General features: G+C 42.3%; 2 long non-coding RNA genes across 6 annotated transcripts in view; both read right to left on the reverse strand.

The window, feature by feature from the left end:
• The window catches only part of LOC122177778, a 50539-nt gene extending 47921 nt beyond the window's left edge, over nt 1-2618 (reverse strand). The window contains exon 1 of the long non-coding RNA XR_006178147.1: nt 2484-2618. This is a non-coding gene — a long non-coding RNA (uncharacterized LOC122177778). The remainder of the gene's footprint in view (nt 1-2483) is intronic.
• Nucleotides 2619-3895: 1277 nt separating this feature from the next.
• Nucleotides 3896-18669, reverse strand: LOC122177851. Of its 5 annotated transcripts, XR_006178176.1 has the most exons (5): nt 16538-17718; nt 15419-15830; nt 14561-14826; nt 4660-4748; nt 3896-4208 (listed from the first exon to the last, which is right to left on the reverse strand). It is a non-coding gene; the product is annotated as an uncharacterized LOC122177851 (long non-coding RNA). The 5 variants fall into 5 exon arrangements; XR_006178175.1 differs by lacking the exons at nt 3896-4208; nt 4660-4748 and having other exon boundaries at nt 13571-14826; nt 16538-16666; nt 16794-17718; XR_006178177.1 differs by lacking the exons at nt 3896-4208; nt 4660-4748; nt 16538-17718 and adding an exon at nt 18541-18669 and having other exon boundaries at nt 13571-14826.
• Nucleotides 18670-24685: the final 6016 nt, after the last annotated feature.

Raw genomic sequence — 24685 nt, forward strand, 5'->3', positions numbered from 1 at the left:
GATTTGTCTTAGATTTAGTCGTGTTTGGCAATTTGCAAGATATAATAAAAAATATTTTTCTGATATTCATAGATGACAGCAAGCTGGAAAAGGATGCAAGTATTTCAAAGGACGGGGATAGCATTTAAAATGATCTTGACAGGCTAGAGAAGTGACTCAAGGTCTGTAGGGAGAAATGCAAAATGCTTTCTTTAGTCATAAGATTTAAATACAGAAATACACAATAAAGAACTAACAGCAAATCACCAGTAAAGTGGAAAAGAATTTGGCAATTACTGTGATTCAGAAATGAAAAAATGTGTGTGTGATGGTGCTGCAGAAAAGGCAACTCCCATGCTTGGATTTTCTGGCAGGAATGTCATGTGCAAGGCATCAGGAGTATTTAACATGCTCTGATCCATAATGATAAGGCCTCTGCTAGAGTGTTACTCTACCCAGGGCTGATAGCCACACTTTAGAGACAGATATGACAAGCTGCAAAGAGAACTGAAGAAAAAATGAAGTATGATAGGAGAATTACAAAATGTTACTTGCACTTAAATTCTAGGGTTTTGCTGTACTTACTCGGGAAAGAATGGAGGGTAGGGGTGAGGAAAGGACGGGAACCAGTCACCAGTTCATCAAGGGTTATAACAGAAATGAGAGATCAAACTCCTCTCTGTCTGCTATGAGAGGATGCAAAATAATTGGCCTGATTTGCATCAGTGGAGATGCGTTTATATCCTAGAAAATTCCGAGTCTCTTTTACCTGAGCTTTTTAGGAACGGGATCAACAAAAGGGAAAGATGGAAGCTGTCTGAGACTCAGTAGGTCAGGCTGGTGGTTGGAGTTGATGATCTTGAAGGCCTTTTCCAGCTTCTCTGGAGAGCTGCTAGAAACAGCAAAAATATCTAACTATCTCAGAAATCACTGCTTAACCCATCAGCCCCTAACAGGGGGAGGCAGGAAAAAATCCTAACTGATGGTGGTTGAGCAGACCTTGATGGAGGCAGCTTAGCGCTACAAGGATCAAGCCTGATGTTTTCAAAAACTGCTCCTTGTTTTGCACCTTCCACAAAGGTCAAATAACATGAATAATAACAGCTGAAGCTCTGAAGCTAACCCTAGCATCTGAGCCTCAGCAAGACAGACAGGGGGGAGCCCTGGTGGGGCGACCTTCCTCTGCAGAAGGCATTCATTTCCCTGGTCCCATCTCAACCACACTGCGGCAGTGAACTGAGCCTTGGGGGCCTGTGTTTCTGCGATTGTTGATCACATGCAACATGTAAACAGTCTGTTCATTTTATCTTTTCTTTTGCTGTGAAGATAGAGTGATGGGAGTTTTATTATAGCACAGTAAGGCAGTTAATGAGCTGTCAGGATCTCAGTAATAAACTTCTCTTTCAGAGAGGTATGTAATAGCTCACTGCAAGATGAAGCACACTTTTAGTCATTGCTCAGAAACATGTTTTACCAATTTTGAGAAATAAACATAATTTTATTCAAGAGCCTTATGTCTTAGTAAAAACAGACTATGGAACTTTCTTAGAGCAACTGTTTCTGCAAAATATGAATATATTTACTCCTCTGTACTCATAGTGAAAGCATGTGTGTCATAGAGCTGTAAAACTGCAGAGGGAATTGGGAGATTCTAGCTCATTAGTGTCATTCTCTTTTTGTCTAACACCATTTCTTGTGTGTTCCTCACAGGAGATGACTAATCCTGGCCACCAGTAAGTGACAGTGCACGGAGCTCCAGCCAGAACATGCTGGTGCTTTGCAGCAGAGCCAGGGTGCTTTCTCTGCAGCACAGTTGCTTGGTTTAACGCTTTCTGAATTATAATAAAAAAAAAAAAAGACCATTTTGTTTTGCCATCCCCAGTCCTTTCCTTTCCAACATACAAAGCCCACAACTGTACTCCAAGAGGCAAAGAGAGGAGGTCAAGTTATGCCATGAGTAATTTGTCTGATAAAGCACATTTCCTTCTACAAATGGTCTGCGCAGAGTTTACAGCTCATGGCTTAAACAACTCTTTAAAGATTTATAGTGTGGATAAATCTGAGCCGATTTCCACCCTGAGATTTCTGCAGCCTTTCCAATTTTCCTGCCTTATGGCTGGTCAGTGAGATCATGTGGTCTTATTTCTCACCCATGAGCTGATCCAGGCTTTATGGCTGGGAAAATTTGCTCTGTTGGTTGCTTATTACGCTCAGATGCTTTTTTAGTATTCCAGAAATGTGTTTGCAAAGAATAAAAGCACGATTTCAGGAAAGCTGAAAGTGCCTTTTTTGAAAATCCACAGAGGTTTTGACGGGGCTTTTAGGTTCTGTCTGCATTCCTGAAAAACACAGAAAGTTTCCTACGTTTGTGTTCATGAATAAGCAAACACAAAAGGGCAGCAAATGTCAACAAACCCGTGTTATATTCAGTGAAGTATGAAGGGCACATCTTCCCTCACTCCTCCCAGTTCCCACGCCCACAGGCTGCTGGCCGCATCGCTAACCTTGCCACCTTCCGCCTCCATCGCCTGCGGTCCTTCATGTTGCTGTCTCCATCCTCCTCACTGTGAATGAAGCGGTATTTCTGCTCATTTTCCTCCGCTTCTCCCTCTCCAGGACAGCGATTGAGGAAATGAGGGCTCAGGGGTGTAGCTGAGATGTTTTGCTTCTGACCTCTGGTGGTCAAAGTGAGCTCTGCAGGGCCCTGCCAGAAACAAGGCTCATGCAAAAGTGGGCATTTCCTATTTCCAACTGAGAACTGACCATTTCCCGTTACGTTATTCCGTTCACTGAATGAACACAGTCATGCCAACGGTGTGGTGGTCGGGCACACGTCAGGGACATGGGTGGCTGTGCTTTATCCCCTTCTGAGGTGCTCGCTCTGCTGTGCGTGTGCCCGTTCCATACACTACCATGATGTGTTGTTTTATCAAATCTCTCACTCTGAATTAATATATATTCATGATTGTACACTTCTGTGGCACTTTGTTCAAAAATTCAGTTTAATTTCCATTTCCCAAGCCCTTTGCACCAGGTAAGCCATGACACTCTTTGTGGTCATGCCCATGACCAGATGACACATGTCATCTGTAGCCATGGCAGAATCTGGCCATACTTTGGTTAACTAATCTGCAGAACCGCAGCAAAGTGTGTACACACAAAATCTGCAGTCATTAAGAATGTATAAATATTAACTGCACATTACAGAGGAGGAAGTTGTGGAGAATGGAAATCAAGTAATGTGCACACATTTGCATAACAAAGCCAGAGCTGGGTATAGGAAGGTTTTCTGCAATCCTGTCTTCAGCCAGCTATCTGGGAAAAGCAGCAACCAAGGATCTTCACTGCCTGGCACCAGCCATGGCTGCTGCTCTGCTCCTGCCCAGGCTCTGAGGTTTGGCTTCCTAAGCTCTTAGCAGTGTGGCAAAATCCTTTCCCTATAAAGACTGATGTGGGAGCCCTGGAATTAATGTAATGGAAGGGAGGGGGTGAGCAGGAAGAGCATGCATTTCCCCTGCAGAGGCCTGCAAAGAAATCAGGTCACCTGTTTGGGCCTGGCAGCAGGGCTTCATCCTGCCAAAGCACCTCAGCCTGCTTTTAGCAGCCTCAGTTTGAAGCCTACTGACCTCCACGGGATCTTTCCTTGCCTTAAATCTCAGGGTTTTTAAGCTGGGTCAGTGAAGGTGGCCTTTTCAAGCTTTCTGGGTTTAAATTAATGAGGATGGATGGTTTAGAAGCAGCCTCTTCACAAGTTGTTTTACAAATCTTTATCCTTTATTATCTGTGCCCTGAGAAGGTAAACAACGCTTTTAGGGCAATGTGGTGTCAAGAAGCATCTCTGCACAGCCACAAACAGATCCATTTTCTTCTTTGAGAACTCACAGAATATGCAGCTTATTGCAATTAAATTGTGGTTGAGAAGAGCTTCATTGTGAATAAAAAGCCCTCCCAGAAGATGGATATGAAGTACCACATTTCTCACATCTGCTTGAAGGCAGTCCAAATCTGAAGTCACTGTTGCTATTATATGTGTATAAATATATATTTTTTTGCTTTTTGTACCATACGCGCCCCAGATCCCATCCCTTTATAGCAGGTGGTATGGACTTCCGTGACCACAAATGGAGATGCTGAGAGGGGTGAGCCATTTACCAGCCACTTCAGTTACATGCATGAAGTTGAGTAGGATGAATGCAGACTGAAGGATTTACAGTTGCTGCAGAGAAGTCCTGAGAGAGAAGGCATGAGCTGTGTTAAGTGTGGGGTGCTGGAGGGTCTGGGGACTCACCCAACCGTGCACTGCGATCTGGGTGGAAGCCAGGGATGGGCGTGCAGCTCGGTGCCTTGTCCCAGCTCTTGTCTCAGAAAGGTGTGAAGTGGGGATCTGCAGTCTGACAGCTCTCCTTGGGTCTGGCAGTGTGAAGTGGATATGGAGATAGGGCTCAGAGGAGTGGATATGCCCAGCCAAGTGCCTGGCTTTCCACTGACTCACACTTCCAAAGCCACATTGCTGCTGTGACTGCATAATGTCATCAGGCAGATTTGGCCTCATTTCTAGCTAACCAGTAGTAGTGGAAAAAGACAAGAAGCCTCAAGGCTGTTTCAGCCCCTCCAAACCATTTTCCAGGCAAATAGGAGCGCCGTGAAAAGAGTTCTCTCTTTATGGTGTGAAACACTTACCTTGTCCTGAAACGAAGACACTCAGATTTCTTCTTCAACTTCATTGTTTTTAAAAAATGGAGTTTAAAGAACAGAGGTCTGGTTGGAATCTGAAATATGAAATCAAAGTGTTTTAGTGCGGGCAGTTACTCCTAACTCTGCCTTTTCTCATTCCACCTGTAGATGGGCAATGCAGTGAGGTGAGAGTGCAGTAAATGCATTAGTATTACTGGGTTCAGATTTGGCACTCGGCAAGAGCTTTAGAGGTGAGAAAAGGAGAGATGGAGGGGGGAAAAAATGCCAATTTTTTGCGAGCAATATGGAAGCTATATAGAAATGTCAAAATCCCAAGACCATCATCAGAAGTTAGGTATTCACCAGACAGCAAAACAGGAGGGGAGCCAGTTCCAGCAAAGAGAAGCCAGTGTTGTGTGCCGATCTGAAGGCCACAAGGAGAGGCAGAGACAGGCAGCAAACTGAAAAAGCAAGCAGGCAAACCAGTCCAAACCTGCATAGGCCCTATGTTAGCAGTCCCTGAACACCATCTCAGCCTGGGAAGCACAGAGAAAGCTCAGAGGAGAAGGGAGTGAAAAGCCAAGGACAAACAGAAAGAGGGGGAGAGCAGTACATGTCTCCTGGTGGAAACCTGTTTTCCTTTGCTCTCTGTGCTTTTCCCATCTCACTGTACCAAGCTCGCGGCCAGTCGATTAGATCGCTGTCTCCTCCTTGCCATTTGTGTGTCACTTCTCTGCTTATCTCAGATCTTCCCCAGGGCTGGGAGCATATCTGCATGTATACAGCCTAGCCGCACTGCAGCGCAGAGGTTAAGAATAGAAGAGTGCTCACAGACAGAAAACAGAGCAAGTAGTGAATTATTTTTTTTTTTCTTTTGAGCAATGAAAAAAAAATGTTAGTGTCTGAACTTGTTACATTTATCTGTATAAGTGAATTGGAAAGTCTGCTGCCCTCGGTGCTGTCATTATTCCCATGTACCTATTTCTCTAACCTCACTTACCCTGTGTAGCTAAGTATGGTGCCCTTTTACTGGAAATAAGCCCTGTCCCTGTCAGCTTTGAGAAAGATCATTGTAATTTTTGCTGTAGGGGAAAGAAAGAGGGAAATCCGTGCCTGATGTGTTACCAGACAGTAAAACTTAAGGGTCATAGGAAGCCACAAAACTGTCAGAGATGATTAATTCAGTGGAGAAAGTAGAAGCCTGAAAGTTTTCCTGTTTCCTCTGTGCTGTCAACTTTCTTTTTGCTTGATGCAAGGGACAGCACGTGCTTGGGAGAGAAGTCTGACATGAGATGTCCCAGGGCATGGAGAGAACTGGGATGCTGGGCTGTTGTAGGGCAGTGTGCTGCCAATCAGGACCCATCAGAACATGTATGACGTGTGCCTGCCTGACATGTCCCATCCTGTGAAATGGCATGCTGGATGATGGTAGATGCAGCTTTTTGGCTGATCAGACAGGATCCTATTTACATATTATATCCTATTTACAGTAGAATACAAGCAGTAGCACAGCCATCTCACCTTTAAATTCATGATTTTGGCTCTCTTTGGAGCAATACCGAGATTAGTTGTGTGAGACTAAACTGTGCAACAGGGACAGAGACTTACAGCAAATATAAATGAAGCTGCAAGAAGGAAATCTTAATAATCCCACAGACAGTGGGATTTCTCAGCGGCATATTTGATAGAAAGAAAGGAACACACACATTTGGATCAAAATAATTTCTCAGTAGCTGATCCCCATTCTGGAGAAGGAACAGATTCCATTAGACTGAAAGCACCACACATCTGCCTCCTCTTGCTCTCACCCTGTGCTCCCTCCAGCACACAGCTGAAAAATCAAACATCTCAATTTCTCTATCAAGACTGTGCAGCCCTGCTCCTGAAAATACCCTTCTGGTCTCCCCTTTCCAGCACTTTATCCAAATAAAGCTACTGGCATCTTTTAATTCTGTTTCTCACTCTCATTCTGCTGCCATCCATTTTGAAACTCACTGTGCATGAAAAAGCTTTTTGTATTCTTATCCTCTCCCCTCTGAAGCTCGCACCTGTCATGGGCCTGACAGCTATTGCAGTAATATGATAGTAATAATACACCAGGTCTCAAAGATGTCCATGATGGGCAGATGTACATAAGAATGCAGGAGAGCTGTCAAGAGATGTAACCACAGGGCTGCGGGGCATTCTCCTTCCTCTCAATTCACCCATTTCTTCCTGGTTTCTGTATTGCCTCTTCATTCTTTCAGTGAAATCTTTGAACCAGGGACTTCATCTCTGTCACCTCTGTCATCAGAGGAGGGCTTAAAATGAAAATAATAACAGAGCAAAAAAAAACCAACAAACAAGAGTGTCAAGATTTGGTCTTCCTTGGTGGTAGCACAGAAGCTATTGAGTGAGAAACTAGGACAAGGATTCTCCATGGCTGTGGTTCTCTGGTAGCAAGGAGGGAGCAGGGAAATTGAGCATCTGGATCTTAGTTCCTCTCCCTCACTGGTCTGGACCATCCTCAGAAAATACCTTCACTGCCACCTTATCCAAACCCCGCAGGAAGCTCTTACTTTCATTACCCAGTAAATCAAATGCTGCATGTACAGCTTTCAGACTTTTAACATCTTTAAGACTGGAAGAGCAAGCGAAAATTTTGTGCTTTTTTCTTAGAATTTTCAGTGCAGTTACAAATGCATAATTGTCCCAGAGCACTAATCCAACAGAAGACAACTTTCTGCAAACAAGGTTCTCAATTAGTGAAAGCCAGTGATGAGCTGTGTATCATTAAAAAAAAAATAAAATCTCTCTAAGGGTTAGAAATACAACTCTCAAAAGTTTTAGGTCCTTAAGCTATGTCTGTACTTATCACAAAATGGAGAAGGGACTGGTTCCAGCTTGGAAGCAAAGTAGAATGGTTCATATTCAGGCAGCTGAATACCACGACCTCTCCTTCACCTTTTCAAAAATCCCCTGTGTTACTAAGTCCCCATTTCCGCTGGGTTTGTCCCTGCACATTCCAATCTCTAAACTGTGTCCAGCCACTGTGTAGGGGTTTGACTTGGCCAAACATCTTTATGGAAAATGCTACTGATAAGCTGCATGGAGACCTGGAAGAACAGTGCTCAAGCCCATGGCCTGCTGCTGTTTAATTTACCAGCAAAAACATGACTATCTTGTAGACATTTCTCAGGATCTTTTTTCCTTGTCTTTACTTTTTCTTGACAAACTCAGTATTTTGCTGTATATCAAAATGGAGACACTCACACACCAGTGTCCAGAGGAATATGAAGGAAGTGCTATATTGAGAAGCAGATGTGCGCAAAGTGAAATCCTGCAGAACACCACATGCATGGCAGCTTCCTCTTTGACTGACTAAAAAGATGTTCTCATGCACACGGGACTTATTTTCCCAAAAAACCAAAAAGAAGTATCCTTTGACAACACTCTCTATGACATACCACACATTAACACATGGCTTCCATGCATTTATGTAGATACATAAATAGGAACAGAGACGCATACTCAAAACCTTGTTCATAAAAGAAGCAGCTGAAGAGACAATGACCATCATTTTATTCAGATGGGAAGATTTCCTAAGCCAAGATCTTGGTCTGCCAATCTGCGTTTGGCAAAAGAGCTGTCAATGAGAGGCATAAAGAACTATCTGTGTGTTTGCTATTGAATGAATGTTAGCAAAATACTTTATAACAGACAATCAGGTTGCAAGTAATTTCAACACCTTGAACTACAAGTGATCAGAACAAGCTTCAGAAACCTGAGCATGCACTGGGATATGAAAATCAACAGTGGAGAAGTGATCTTTGAGTTGTGTATCAAAACCTTGGATCCAAACCTCTCTGAACCTCTGACTGTGAGCTGTCATACTTGGACTGGCTTCAGGTGCCCCTCAGAGCACCCCATGGTGGGGGTCTGGAAAGCAGAACCATGCCATACTCTGCATCTGCTCGGTGGCTTGGATGTAGCTCTTCCTGTAAGTTCCATTTCATGCATTTATTTCCTGCCATGATTGATTTCTGTGGTTATTCGTTCAGTCACGCAACAATAACTGAATGTAAGCTGGTTATTTGTCTGTTCTATATGCTACCCCATACATAAGAAATGTCTTTACTTTTATGAAAGCTCAAAAGGCATGAAGCATCATCTATTGAAGTGGTGATGAAAATAATGTGTGGAATGTGGAAAAAAAAAAAAGACAGAATTCTCCCTTTATGAAGACTGAAGTCCTAGCATTGATATTATTCATTTCATCTGAATAATTAAGCAGTAACGACAATGGCATTAGGCTATTTCAGGCAATTAATTATCAGCTCTAGGGGTTGATGGCCTGTGAGGAAGCTAAGGGACATTAACCTCTGCTGGCTATTAGTCATTCAGATATTGCCATGTGCTGACGCTATTGCAAATTTCTCCCATTTTTTAAATACACAAGTTCAAAGTTACACTAAAAGCATCCGCAGTGTAATTACGGTAAGGGAGCCAGATATCTCTGTAGCGATAGCAAGCAGCAGCATCAGTGCCGTGATGGCACAGAGATCTCCTGAGGATATCTTGGCTCCTCTGTGATCCCTGGGGCTGTGGAGCTGCTGAGGAAGAAGGGCTAGAAGACACATACTCATGTTTTCTGTTGTCCAGGACTGAGGTTAGACTCTGTCCTTGTGGCGACTTTATACATGTCCTATGCCTGCCAGTGCAAAGTGCAAAGTGCCCTGAGAAACAACTAGAAGGTTTTGTGCTTTTCTTGGCCTCTGCATGAGTTCCAGCCCTTCAGGAATGAAATAAACAAGGATGGAAGACAAGGATGGAAGTTTGGCTGTTGTTAGCACAATCAGGGCAAGGGCCAGAGGAATTCATTAGGCGCCTTGGGCAAGAGCCTAGGAGGTGGCTTAGGACAGAGCTGAGAGAATTAACATCCAAAATTTGAAAAAGAGGGAAATAGACTAATGGCAAGCAATGCTATCTGCTGGACAGGGACTCCCTCCTGAACCAAATAATAACATGAGAGTCACAGTGGTTGCAGTGTGTTATGTTACAAACAAGTTCTCTCCTTCCATCCAGTATGGCTGATATGTTTTCTCCATTAGAATTCCCATTCTTAGATACATATGCATATGTATGTATGTATAAATGTATCAGATAACCAAATGTTTAAATAGCTTTCATGAAGTGCATTTATGGGGTAATTATTTAGGTCTTTCTTTTAATTAGAACTGGTTAACTGGGAACATCTGATCTGTCCTTCTCCCAGTGTTCCCAGACATGTCCCTTTGCAGCCTGTAAAACTGTCCCTATGCTGGCCACGCAACACAGATGAAACAGAGCATTGTGGTTTCAAAGTGCAACCTCAGAAGTCAGACAGATGCTAATTACACCATTTAATAACACAAACAAGCATAAAAAGACACAGTCCCCCAAGTCTGCACTAATCAATTTAACATGGGTCAGTTGACCATTAACAAAGATGGAATCGGAAGAATAATTTTTATCTCATTGGCAGAAAATTTACTTGGTTCATTTTTGTATTCATGTTTGGCCTTGGGAAGGTAGCCAGGGCTTTTTATAATGGAATGATGCTACATGTACCTGCGGTCTATGGAGTCACATTAGTTGCTGATGCAGTTTTGCTGCAGAGAAAAGTAGTCCAGTTCATGTGAGATTGCTCTATTGCTTTTTTCACTGCACTACTTGCACAGACTGATGAAACGAGAGTGTGAGAACTGCAGGAAAAAGTAGCTAACCAGCATGTATCACTTCTGTGAATGATGGAATTTTTATATGGTGCAGAGTTTATTCATTTTGTTGCATCTTGCTTTATCTACAGGCCAAAACTATAATTGTTTTCTTGTTGTAAAGAAGAGACAAAGGGATGCCATCAGTTCTACCGTACTGTTGGAGCAATAGAGACAAATTGCAAATAAACCTTTTTCCACCACCCACATGCAGAAAACTGCATGCAGATTTCACACCAAATTGCTTTATTGGGCTGTAGATCCATGATCTACTCTCAGATTCTTCTTTAGTATTGCAAAAAGTGAGCAGTGAGTTACAAGGCCACTGACCACTGGGCCTGCCAGTACGAGAGTGGAGCAAGACCAAGTCGTATCCTGGAAACACTCCATGCTGCACTATTGATTCTTTGTCAAGAACGTTGTTTTCTAATCTTGTTGACTAGCTTTCCATGGTTATCATTTTTTAAGTCTCTACTATACGGCATTTGGGAAGGTATGGGTCTAAGGGAGCTGGTCGTGAATTTTCAGAAGGAAACAGCGAGAGAGTGGAGGATGCATAAGCTCAGCCCAACCTTACCAGCCCTGTATAGTCAGCTGCCCTGTGTCCCTTTCTGCCTTAATTAAGGCTAGCAAAATATGCTTACCTCAGCCAAAATCCCTCACAGCCTTTACTGCAGTGATGAGTGCAATGAAAATGCTCAAGTTATTACATTCACACATTAAAAAAAAAAAAAAAATTAAAAAAGGCTTACTTTTATGGGTAATAATTTTGCAGCTAGTTGAGTTTCCCTGGCACTTAGATTTATTTAGAGGGTTTTTTACTACTCATACTTTCTTAACCTTAAGTTTCTTAGCCTTGATATTCAGAACACCTTCTCTTGTATATGCTACTCTCATTAGTCTACTGCCTTCAGATTCACAAACTAGTTCATCAAAAGAAATCACCTTTAAACCTTGAATGTCAGCCTTCATTCTTTCTCTTCCCATTTTTCATTTCACGTTAATGTTAAAACACTGGTATGTGTTCCTCATTTATTACTACAAAGAGCAAATTCACTCCAGATTCATTTCGGATTCATTGCAGTAGATGCCTTGCACACAAGAGGGCAGATCTGCTTCTCCTTTCATACTCGGTAGTCCCCGTTCACCTGTAACTTTACATTCACCCGTGCATCTGGAGCTGAGTACCACAGAGAAAGCACTGCAGTAAAGATGGGGCTTGGTCTCAATAGACACTGCCACTGAAGGACGGTCTAAAGGCCTTTCATTCTGCAAAAGCAATGCCCGTAGAGTATAAGCACTCAATGTTAAATGTGTCTTTATGTTATTATCACCGTGGTTATCTAACCTAACCTCTGTGTTTGCAAACTTTAAGAAAAACAGGGAGGGTTTGCACTTGGGATTTCCATGCCAGCCGCCATCTACAACATCCCCCTTCCCCTAATGCAATTTTAGAGGCTCAGACCACAGGGACCAGTTTACAGCCGCTTGGAAGATTTAATTTTGAAACCTTCTGACAGGGAGGAAATAGCCCCAGCCTGGAGGTGGGCTGAGGACTCTGCAGTCCCCTCACTGCCTGGGAAGTTAGGCCAGTGTCTGAGATATCCTTGAGGCTGTATGCAACCTAGCAGAAAAAAAGAAGTCTACTTCTTCTCCTATCAAGTACTGAGTTACCTTAAACAAAAGGCCCTACACAATGATGTTAAGCCACAGAGCTGCATCGGCTTCACCGTGTGGCACCAAAAAAAAAAAACCAAACCTATAAGAAGGAGTAAATTTTGATGAACAAGAGCTTATTTTTTAAAAAGAGAACGCACTCTACAACAAACACTTCTCTCACAGCACATGGAGTGGAAAGAATTAACACAGTGTTTGCCTCCTGAATGCCCTTGGACTAAACCTGAAGTCAGTGAGTGGGTAAATCCAGGCTTTTTAAGGGAAGAGCAGAGGTCAGATAAGCTGATCTTTAAAAAGAAAAAGAAAACTGGAAAAAAGAGAACTGACCACAGCTTATCTGGATACATTTCCCTTGCACTTTATGTTGCCTTTTGACTCTGTCATATCCCATGTAGTTCATCCGCAGCAGCAGATTTTCGCTGCCACCAGTGTCACTTGGTAGCTGTCCAACGAAAGGCCACCTGTTGGAGACCATCTCAACACGAGAGACAAATGCCAGCTTTAAAAAAAAACACAGGGATACGGGTAAAGCCATTCATGTCAGATGTAATTAGAGATTTACTGGGACGTTGCTGGAAGAGCCCCTGGAACTTTCCAAAATGCTGGACTGCTGACTGCCAAATGCGTTTGCTTTTCCATTTTAACAATCAATGAAGCTGCATACGTGGAAAGACTGATGAACTACTTCTCATGTCAATCACAATTAAAGAAGTGCTAATCATGTTAAGGAGATGTTAATCATAAATTAAATTAAATGAATGACACATGCTCTCATACAGTGCACTCTCCAATTGGCAAAGCCATCTAAAGACACTCTCCTTTTCTCTCTACAGCATGCCTGTTTGGTCTACAAGTACATAATAATTGATAAGATTAATAAGATTATGGCAATGCACTAAAGTAAACAGTATTCTTGCTATCTGTAGATATCTTACTTTTACAGATGCTTCTGCATAGTCAGGTCATCAATTGATCTGTCTTGTAAATATATCATATTTATACATATTCTAATATTTATAAGCATACATGTGAAAAGCTGCTGAAAAATCACTCTATGGACTCACAACTATTCAATGGGGAGGAAAAAAGGAGTTTGTGTAAACGTGTTCCCTGAGCAAGCCAACAACGGAAGACAGCTATTCAGTAGTGCTACATTGGGATTTGCATTCCATTAGGCAGGTCAGTACAAGGAATATGCATCAACAGGTACTGAAGTGGCATATCCAAAAGTTTTCTTAGCCAGGGCTATAAAGTGCCTCTTCTGCAATCAAGGGAGCTTCAACAAATGCGTATGTAATTCTTTAAGATTTTAATAATGATAGAGGAAGCTTGTGAGATTGGATACACCTATGGACATATACATAATAGTGAATGTAGGGAATGTAAAGGCAAGTAATACAAATTAGAAAATACACTGTGTAGGAAAACGAGAAATATGAGTACTGTGGCTGGCTATTGGCAGAGAACTTGGGGCAGTTCACCTGTGCTTATCAGCTTTCCTCATCTATTGCTTTTGTGCACTGCTGGTGACAGGGTGCTGTGCTGGCTGGCTGTGCTGAGAAGGACAGCCTGTTTTCCATCTACCAGGAGCAAAATACTATCTGCAATACCATCCGATTGCTAGAGGGACATGACAAACTATTCAATACGAGTGAGGATTTTTATTAGTGTTAGCAAAAAAGAAAAATGACCTCTTCTGATAGTAATTTTGTAGAGATCTCAGAGCATCATACAAATCCCAGAAGCGTGGGAACATGCTGATTCTGTGTCAGCAGCAGCCTGATTTCAGCTGTTGAGCCTGACATTAGACATTAGCAAATAAAAAATAACAAAAGGCCTTGAAAACGGAAGAAGCAGCAGAGTCAGACAGTTTAATTAATGCTGATCCACATAGCTTTATGGAAAATCAATCTGTTTGTAAAAAAAAAAAGTCTTTCCTTTCTTGACAAGATTACCAGTTTGCATGATAAAGGAGCTTGACAGAAGAAGAAATACTCTTGGATTCTCCTTACAGGAGTCCTGTGTGACACATGGGCTAGCGCTACCAATACAACACACTAAATGTCTTAAGCTATTAAATTATTTGTCAAGGGGTCATTTCTAGTATTGTTCTGCAGGGATTTATATTAAGAGTTGAACTTTCTCAGTTGAGAAGTATATAAAAATTATTCCTAGCAACATGGATAAATGATAAAGAGATGCACAATGATGAGGAAGGAACAGTGATGCAGAACAACTTCCATCACTCACTGAATCTGAGCTTCAACCCTTATCTCCAGACTGGGGAATCCATGAGCAGTTCTGGGTGTGCCCTGCACCAAGTGTGGGGTTACAGCCAAAACGTGCTGTGATGCCATGGCCAAATGGGGTTGCACATCAAAGAGCCACAAGACAAAAGCCAGGCCATCGTCATGGGGTGGGCAACAGGATCCTCAGGAATAACAACTCCCTTATGGCAGCTCAAGAGGTGACACCAGACAAGGAGCAGCAGTTACCTGGGGCATTGCCAGCAGCCTAGATCCTGGGTATATAATCAGAGGAGCAGAGAATTAAATTTAGCTCCGTTGTCAACATAGATACCAGCAAGTAATTCTGGTGTCCTGATTTTCAAAGGGACTTGCGAGGGTACAGAGCCTGCAGCAAAGAGTCGCCAAGATGAACTGAAGGCTGGAAAAACTGCTTTTGTGCTCAGAGACAGGAAGAAGCTTCTAATTCTTCAAAAAACAGGCTGAAGAGAGGGTCAGATTCTGTGTGCAATTTCCTGTGTGAGGAAAAAAAAAAAAAAAGAGTCTTAGTTATCTGAAGGTTAAATCCAAGTGAATTTGAATCATCAAATCAGAAACAGTGACAGATATTTTCAGCTGTGAGACTTACTGGAACAAGTGACAAAGGAAAATGCTGTACTTGCCATCATTATGTGTCTCTGAGTAAGGGCAAATATTTCTGGAGTAACCTCTTCTCTCCTCTCCTAGATAGATTATGGCGTTAGTTGTGAAGCAGATGAGATGCAAGTTATCAAGAAGTTGCTTCAACACATCAGGATTGAACAGAGGTCATGCTCCTACAAAGACAATGTGGGTCACAGCCACATAGTGAGGCCCAGTAAATGTCACTGCAGAGACTACGGCTGAGTCCCTGGGATCAATAGCCATTTAAATAGTTGGCTGGATTTCTTCCCACTGGTGGCTGTGTCACAGTGGCTGCAGTAAGGTTGCTTATATGCCTGAATTCAACCCAGGTGTGGGAGAGGGGGATGGCCATCAGAGCATGTGCTGGAAATTTGTTTAGATATCTCAGATCGCACTCTACAGTGTGGAACAGACACACATCTCCATCCAGCCCAGCACTCTTACCTGTTTACTTTAGTGCTGCTGTAAGCCAAACACGTTCCTGCTTCTCATCAGTTGCCACATAACAGCCCCTTTTGTTGTCACAACCCAGATCTTGCACTTGACCAAGTGATCTTAGTTGCTTCAGGCTGCTCTTAGCTGGTTTTCCCTCTCCCTTGTCAGATATGAAGTTTCAAGTGACTCAGTAGGGTCTTTCTGGGAAAGGCGAATTTGCTCAAATGGAATAATTTCTGTAAGTATTCTTACCTCTAAGTTGCAAATGTCATTTTAAGTGACTGTTTAGTGTTTGCACAGTCGGTTTCATACACACTGAGGAGAGTTTCAGACCTGTTGACTTCAACTGTTCATGGGACTGGCAGTGATGTTTGTGAATTCCAGCTTCCCCATTTACCTCACTGAGCTCCAAGTTTATACACTGTAAATAACCGAAATAAAATATTAACATCACACAGCTAAACAGAGAAAGTTACATGGTATTCTGCACTACATTCTTCTCCATTTTCCACTGGAAAAAGAACAAGTAGGGCAAAGTATATAGCAATATATTGGTCAAGAAAACATTTTCTTTGCTTCTCTAGATAACAAAATACCTTGACTCACATATAACTTATGTAGAGCATGCAGTTGATTCAGAGAAGGCCTTAAAATGACCCATTAATCTAAGTTCAATTGGAAACTAGAATAGCTGTAACTGATCTGTTGTCACAACAGCAGTACACAGAAATCATAGGAACAGGTGGAGAAGATAACACTGCTAAAAAGTAGATGTTTTCCCACAGAATCCTCAGGCAGCTACAAATGTTGTCATTGTTTTCAAAGAGACATTACCAAGATAAAAAAAAGTATAATAGATGAAATAGAATAGACATGGTTTCCTTATCTCTGTTTCCCAGAATATTGCTTACAGTTCATTTTACCTTTTTTTTTTAAAAAAAAATTTATTTTTATTTTAACCACCCATTAATTCTCATGAATCAACACATTGCTTATATGGTAGTTTTTTCACCATGAGATCCTCTAATTGGACCAGTACTAAAGCAGAAAGCAGAGGGATAATGCACTTATTAACTTGAAGTTTGTTAGTGTTGACCAAAGTTAATACAGAAATACTTCCTGCCATACCAGAGAGGGTTTTTAATCTCCTAAATATTTGTTCATATCAGCCATCAGTCCCAGAAGTGTCCGCAGCCATGAGATTGCTGGAGATGCTTGGTCTACTGGGGTCCTGCGTCTTCTGGTCTTGATATGCAGCTGGGGGAGGAAAATTGGGAAACTCTCTCAAAGTGACTGCAACACATACAGAGCTCTCTCTCTGTCTCTGTCACACCCCTCCAGTGGAGGAATTCATGTGTAGTGGCCTCAGTTATCCTTCACAGACCTTTTGCTCTTCCATATAGGTTGCTCTGATGGCTCACCCCCTCTGAAGCTCTCCAGCATCTTTCTCATCTTTGCTTGTGTAACCTTTCTGCTACTGAGCAGGGTTTCTTGCTGTCTGAGAAAACGTGAAAAGAGTAAAAGAGCACATAAACCATCAGCACAATAAGAATGTACAGCTTGCAGTCATCATCAGGGTTTTTAATTGTTGTTTGTAGATCTCGTTCCTGCTGCACAATTTGCTTGGATGGAAAAGGCTACCCTTGTCTGGGCTGCTTGCATGGAAGCTTCTTTGTTTTTTAGACCCAATCCTTCTCGAAGTCAAAATAAAGACAGTGTGTTCAGTCACTCAAATTATATTCCATTTCCCAGGGCAATAACCCAAGACTACAAAAATTCATATGAAGCCTCCAAAAAAGAATAAACAGCAGCCTTGTCGCATGTCAAACAAGAGCTATGCTTTTGTTGAGACTTGCTTAAGAGAAACATTATCAGATCTTGTTTTGTTCTCTCACCAAGGACTGTATGCAGAAGCATAAATTATCCAAGTATTCAGTATTTAGGATACGCCAGATCAGAAGTGTCCATTACTGTGCTCTCCACTGTGTTCCTCAAAACAGTGCTCCTATGCTGGGCTGCCTAATGATCCACAGAGTGTTGACCTGATGGTCACATGAAGGGATTTTCTTTTCCATTGTGAAAGATGTTTCATGTCACAGCTATGAACCACAAAAGTGCGAGCTAGGAAAGCTTCTCAGGAAGCTCTCTGGGTCAAGATGGGAGACATCTGGATGTTTACAGCTCTTGAAAAGCTCAGCCACAAGCTTCAGAAAAGAGGCCACAGCACAGTGGATACATTAATAAAGATGTTTTTTTCCCTGGAAATGTACTTGCTGGCTTGAAACTAGCCTCTCTTTAGGCAGAAATGTTCAGTGCTCAACAGGCGCTTGAGCATCACCTCCTGATTGTTGAAGTGAGTTATAGGATAGGGGGCCATAGGGGAGACGTGCCTACGGTGATCTTATAGGCACCTAATCCCAAGTGGGCTTCCTCAAACCAACCTCCCCCCCCCTTTTTTTTTTTTTTGGCTTCTTAAGATGTGCAACCAGAAGTATAAAGATGTAGATCAAAATGCTATTTCCTGTTAATTTGTCATTCTTTCTGCTACTCATACTGCATAGCACATCCAAACCTAACTGCAAACCTTTTATGATTTCCCTGAATAGTTTAGACAGATTATTTTTGTAGTGCAGAAGCCTTGTTCCCTTGATACCTTTCCCAGGTAGATAACCTGCAGTAAGAAATAACACTGCAGGTGAACCAAGTTATTTCACACAGGCTAATGAACAGCCACGTTATGGCATAAATCTTCAAGGCCTCCATTTAGCTTATATGCAACTGACTGCCATTTCTTAAGGGAAATTTCAGACTAAAAATCAGTCCTGTGGACCATTCAAAAACTATGAACGCACAGAACACTGATCACTTTCCTTCTGGACTACGTGTTGACCTTTTTGTGCATTCTCTCTAATTTACTGGTGAAGATGTAAAAATAGGCAGCAGAAATATGGAAGCAGAAAGCTGTCACCGTGTCATTTAATCCTCACCAAAAATCTCAAAGCACTGTGATGTAATTAGCTGAGATGCTGCAAATGATTGTTGTGTGGGTATTGGATTACGACTTTATGGAAGAAGCAAACAGAAGGAAAAGATGAATTAGTGGAATGTAAGAAGTAAAGCAGCTTACTTACCATGCCTTGTAACCTGAAAGAAAATCCAATAAAAGCAGAAAACAAACCATACAACCCAGTAGTTCAGTAAAGCCATCATTAAATTGGATTTTTTTTTCCAGTATATTAAATTAAATCACTTCTGCAAATGAAGAAAAAAAAAATCTGTGTCCTCCATTATTAATTTACAGAGAAAAGGCCAAGAGCAGTTCCCTCATTCACTTCCATGACGCAGCAAAGCTCTGAACAATGATCAAAGTTCTATCCTAACTTGTAGTCCGTGCAACCTTTCATGTATTTGTTTTTAATGGCTATCAAAAATGCTATTATCTTAAAAAGTAATGGGCAAGTGCCAAAACCTTTCTTTTCCTGAAGTCAGAGAGGGTGGGATCCACTGCCTTCTGCACTGAGTTTATCCTGGAAGATCAGAACTGAGTTCAGGGGTAGACTTTTGCTCTTTTGCTCTACTGTGGGTAGACTGTGGGCTCAGGGGTAGACTTTTGCTCACGTCTTTTGCTCTACTGTGGTCTAACCAGATCAGAGGTATGGGGTCTGCTGATGCAGATGAGTGTTTGATCATACTGATGTCTGTGGCCCTGATCTTCTTAACTCTTTCTTACACAAGGACCAGAGACAACCACTTAATATTAATTATTTCTTGCTTTCTCTTCTCTCAATCTCTTTTAACACTTGAATATTATGTGGGATTCCTGTCTGGACTTGATTTAACACTTGCCAGTGAAGGCCATTAACCCCAGAGACAGGACAGTCTCTCACCTTGTTTTCTCTTCTGCTTGAAGACTCCTCTCCTGCTGCTCACAACCCCATTTCAGAGATAACAGCCTCTCCTTGGGGCTGTGGGGACAGGCTAGGCCCCCAGAGGGAGACACCCTGACTCCATTTGGCAGGTCAGACACTGTGCAGGTATGAACTTGGCAAAGGCACGATCTGATCCACCGACCCTCCCTTTTCTCCTCCTGAGGTCAGCGCGCTTGTTTTGCCTGCAGCTCCTGAGTGACAAAACTAGCATGGCTATAGAGATAAGGTAGAAAATTAATGAACAATTGAGGACTTTGAAAATCCAGGGGTGAGATGGAGAGAACCAGGCAAGAAACTCTAGAGCTAGCAGCCAGCAGGGCATTGGCAACAGAACTCCACAGCTCTCCTGGGGTTTGTATAAACTTTCTACTTTTACATCCATGGAAGTGACTCACAGCTCCTGCAGAACTGGATTTCAGGATGACGACGCAGAACCTGGCACACAGCCATCCCATGCTGCTCCTGTTCTTGCTCAGCACTATTGCTCTCCTCCCACATGGCATTTGCTTTAAAACACTAGAGCTGGTTCCAGGGAAAGTTTGGAAACGCTAACATGAAGGCAAAACTGGAAACATGCCTCTAAAACAAATTTCCTAATTAATTTGATATAGAGGAGACTGTTTAGTAAGGTTTTTGGGTCCCTGGGCTCTGCAGAATGCTGAAAGACTTTTAGGAGGGAGCAGCTGTTAGCTACACTGCTGTATATGTCCTTTGTATAGTCATTCTGTGTATGTGCGTATCACATAAGCACTACGAGCCTTTGATCACTTTCATATACATAGGAAGAGGGGTAGTGCTCTTATATCTGTGGGTTTTGTGTTGATTTTTTCTTCTTTCCTACAAAAATCAAGATGATAAAGCAACTAGTTAGAGAGTAAACAAAAAGAACGAGAAGCACATAGGGTTTTGAGGTTATCACCACATTAGATGTCAGAGAATGCACTCATATGCCTCAAAGGGGAGGTGGCAATTCAAAATTATGCATTATTGCTGAGCCTAACAAAAATATATAAAAATACTTTTCTATCTTATGTTTGATGGAGTAGAAGGACCTAGTTCTTGTTTTTAACTGCTAAAAGGTCTCTGCTTGTTGTATTTAGTGCGTATCTCGCATATATTCCAGCATTTTTTCCAGATTTGGCATCTTATAGAATATAAACCTCAACACGTCCTTATTTTTACTCGTCTATATTTCAATTTTTATCATGGCCTGAAAGGTATTAAGGGATCTGTCAAACAAAGATAGGAATTTGTTATTAGCTTAAAATCTGTTACTCACCTTCACGACAGAAGCATTGCTCTTTATTGCATGTTTCTGGTCTCTATCAGGGTTCACAGGCACAATGGCAATACAGATAAATAATAACTGCATCAAGTGCCAAATGGCACAAGTGCAAAAGTAGTTTGTACCAGCTGAGCAGCACTTCCCTCTTGCTTTGCAAGGAATTTTTATTATTTTTTTTTTTTTTTTAAAGAAAAAAAGAAAAATAAATGGGAAGAAAAAAAAGTGATAGAAACATCCAGGTTATTAGGTTAGATATTAGGAGGAAGTTTTTCACACAGAGGGTGGTGACACACTGGAACAGGTTGCCCAAGGAGGCTGTGGATGCCCCATGCCTGGAGGCATTCAAGGCCAGGCTGGATGTGGCTCTGGGCAGCCTGGTCTGGTGGTTGGTGACCCTGCACATAGCAGGGGGTTGAAACTAGATGATCATTGTGGTCCCTTTTCAACTCAGGTGATTCTATACTTTTTAACCAAAGATATTTAAAAAATAATAACTAAAAAATAGAACAAATGTGTAAATGTGTTTTAGAAAAGCCTCCAAAATGGCTGATGAGAACTGTTGATACTCCCTGCTTTGCTGCTGAGGAGCAGAGCTCCCCAGAATGCAGTGCTATGGGTGAGGAACCAACCTGAGAGAGAACAGCCTCTGGGCTGGCTGAACCACAGCTCTGGTAAGGTCCTAGTGTCAAAGCCTCCATTCATTCCAGTTGTTTTCCCAAGAAACTAAACATCCATTTCAATAATCAAATGTTTCGGAGGGTGGGGAGCGGGGGGGGGGGGGAAGTTAAAATTCATAAAAAATAAAGAGAATAATTTTTAAGGAAATTTTTTTAATGAGTTCTAATCTGGATGTAGAGCATATTAGTCCTATACAGATGGTTGGTGATTCCCAGTGTCTTGGCAAAGGAAGTGAGGATCTACACAGTCACAACATCACAAAAGCAAACACAATTTTTCCTGTATTAGTGCATACTTATCCCAGTTCTTTGCTGTGGTAGAAGCTTACCATACAATACTTCCATCAGAAACTCAGATGGCTTAAAGAGAAGGCAGCCAGATGTGCTGCATGCACTTTGATAATGTTGCTCATTTACCATTTTATCCAGTGGTTAAATGATCTTTAAATCTTTTACTCCAGGTCCTGAAGACACAGGACTATGTAAGACCATCATTTTTCAATTTTCTAAACAATACTTCCAATTCTTGTGAAAGATAAAGAAAGCCATTAAAGGTAACAACTAGTCCATTCCTTCCCACGAAGCTCCAGCCCTTTCCTGCACCACAAGCTGAAGCACCAGGAGGCCATTAACACAATCCAGAAACAGGCTTTTAATCTCTAGTTTGTTGAAATCTGCCTCATTGTTTACCTTTTTCTTAGCAGTTGGCATTAACTATAATTAATGCTGCCAATGTTTTCCTTCCCAGGAAAGATGTTTCTTCTCTGGAGCTCTATCAAGGTCTGGAGAAGCCTTCCCCTGTGTCTCTGCCTCTCATTTCTCACTCATAGGAAGAGCAGCTAAGTCAAGCAAAGGAAATCTTATGTTCTTCTCAGGAGCAGAGAGGCACTTCCATGCGGGAAGATCAGAAAACAAACAATCTAGGTAAAAAGCAATCAGGAAAAAAAATCAAGGAACTCCAAACACCCTTCCTTTTTCTTCTCCATTCCCACAGAAATTTGGCTCAGATGTTGCTGATAAGCTCTCTTCTCCCAAGAAATACTGATGGCAGGCAGCTGATGGCAGAACTCAGAGCAATCTGATGAGCCACCAAACAGAGGCTATCAGTACAGCTGTTTTTTTCTCAGCAGAGTATATCCTACTATGGGTTAAAACTCCCAAATGACATTGATATGATAATTGGGGTTAAGATGGGCTCTGTATGGGGCAGATCTCTGCTTGCTTCTTATTTTTGTCCTTCCTGCAAGGTGAGGTGTCCAAGAGAGGAATTTCTGACTGGCCATTTGCAGCAGGATGATTGCTAGCTCCTTTTCACTTCCTGAGCTCCTCAGAAGTGCCAGATCAGATTTGAGGATCTAGCCTCTTATTTTTTTATTACTGTCCCAAGGATAGAAGAGCACCCTCTTCACTTGTCAGCAACTAACAGGTCACAAGTTGGCCAGTTTACCAAACATGAAAACAATTTGCCAACAGCAAGGACTTAAACCCTAAAAGGAGAAGACACGCTTTAGCTGGCAACCTCGTCATCACCCTGAGCAAAGGAGAGATATAGGGTATCAGGGCTTGCTTTTAGGTTGTCCAGAGTGCTAACTTGTTTCTGATTTCAGGCCATCTGTCTTTTGCATCTTACTTACCTACTGCTAACAACTGCTCGGTGAGCTAATGCTTCTTAAGAGCTGCTATCAGTCATCCACACCACCCAACGTGGAAAGTATATATGAAGTTTCTGATAGCTCAATCTTTATCCAGCTGAATCAGTGGAATTGTGCCTCTGGTAATAAAAGGCAGAGGGTTAAAGCCAAGTTATTTTGCTTCCCCTTTTCAGGCCAGGCTTTGGTAATCCTAAACATTCAAACGTGCTGAAAAGGCTCTGATTTATTTCATTTCAAATGATGGTAGTAACATAGAGACAAAAGTTCCCATTTATCCCTGATACTATCTTAGTACATTTTCTTTCTTCCTTCCTTCATATGGAGAATTCAGAAACGCCAGCAGAAGGTTAATAGGGTCTGGAAGTTGTATGGAGGTTTGGGGGTATGGATAAAAGGTTTAGAATGGCCAGCAGGGAGCTTCCACCATTGCCCAGGCTGAGTCCCTGCAGCCCTTCTCTTGAGCTCTCCCAAACTTGGCAACACTTCTCCGCTAAGGAGATGCTTTAAATGGGAAGGGGACTTCTAGGGCATCAAAATTTTGCCTTCAGCTGTGATTCATCTGGGAACAGTGCCCTCCATTTGCCCCTACAGCACACTTCAGAAGAGAGGCTGGGCTTGGCTGCCTGAAGTTCACACAGTTATAACAGGAACACTTTTTATTCTTATTAAGGAAATGAGCTGTGTGGTTATTTAGGGTGTTGGTGGGAAAATTCACCAGCCCTGATATGGAGACCTGCAAGTCAGGGAGCTGATTCAACTGCGCAAACAGAAGTGACTCACACAGTGTGAGGTGCCAGGGGGTATCCCAGATAGCCACAACAACACAGTCACCTCTAGCTCCTGTACCATAGAATCACCCACAGATAAACAGAATTGCTGGGGTTGGAAGGGATTTTGAGGACCATCCAAATCCAACCTCCTGCCATGGGCAGGGCTGCCTTCCCTCCACCAGCCTGAGCTGGGCCCCAGCAAACCTGGCTTTGAGCAGCATGTTTGTCCTCTCTGTCTGACCCATATGAGTCCCATATGAATCCCCAGGGTATATCCAACAGCACTAGACAAATCTGTGTGGGCAAAAGCCTGGAACCTTGAGGGCAGAGATGACTACTTTGGCCTCTTTTTTCAGAGATGCATTGGTTTCTCCAGAGTACTATGAAGTATCTAAGGGATGTCAGATGAAGAGAAGTTCATTCTCTCCTTCTTTGGTCATGCCCACAGACTTTAGACATAACTTTTTTGTATATTGTATTAAGTGAGACAAATCCCCTTTATTCTGCAGCAAAACATGGTGCAGGCAAAATAGATTACCACCATGTTTTAGAAGTTTCTTCTGGGATCAAGTCACGGTTCAAAACTATTTACAAACCTCTATTTATCCTCTTTTTCCATTCACCTATTTGCTTTCTTTTTTCGTGCTTATCTCTCAATTTTCCCTTTTAATGAGTGCCAAAAGGGCAGCAACATACACTCTGCCCTTCACCATAGCAGCCCCTGATGCACCACATTTAGCCCTCAGGTGTGATTTCCAGGAGGTAAGAGAGAGTAAGCATTGGTGGGGGCAAGCATACGCTTTGTAGCAATGTGGCGATGCTGAAAAGCAGTATCTGCAGTGTTGATCATATCAAGGCAGTGTTACCAGGAAACATGCACACACGCTGTTGAAGTCTCCTCACCCTTGGAGAGGCGGTGGGCGTAACGCTCTACATCTCTCTCACTCACACATGAAGGACGAG

Source organism: Lagopus leucura, unplaced genomic scaffold (assembly GCF_019238085.1).
Source record: "Lagopus leucura isolate 7727_CA_CO unplaced genomic scaffold, USGS_WTPT01 Super-Scaffold_100001, whole genome shotgun sequence".
Classification (NCBI taxonomy): Eukaryota; Metazoa; Chordata; class Aves; order Galliformes; family Phasianidae; genus Lagopus; species Lagopus leucura.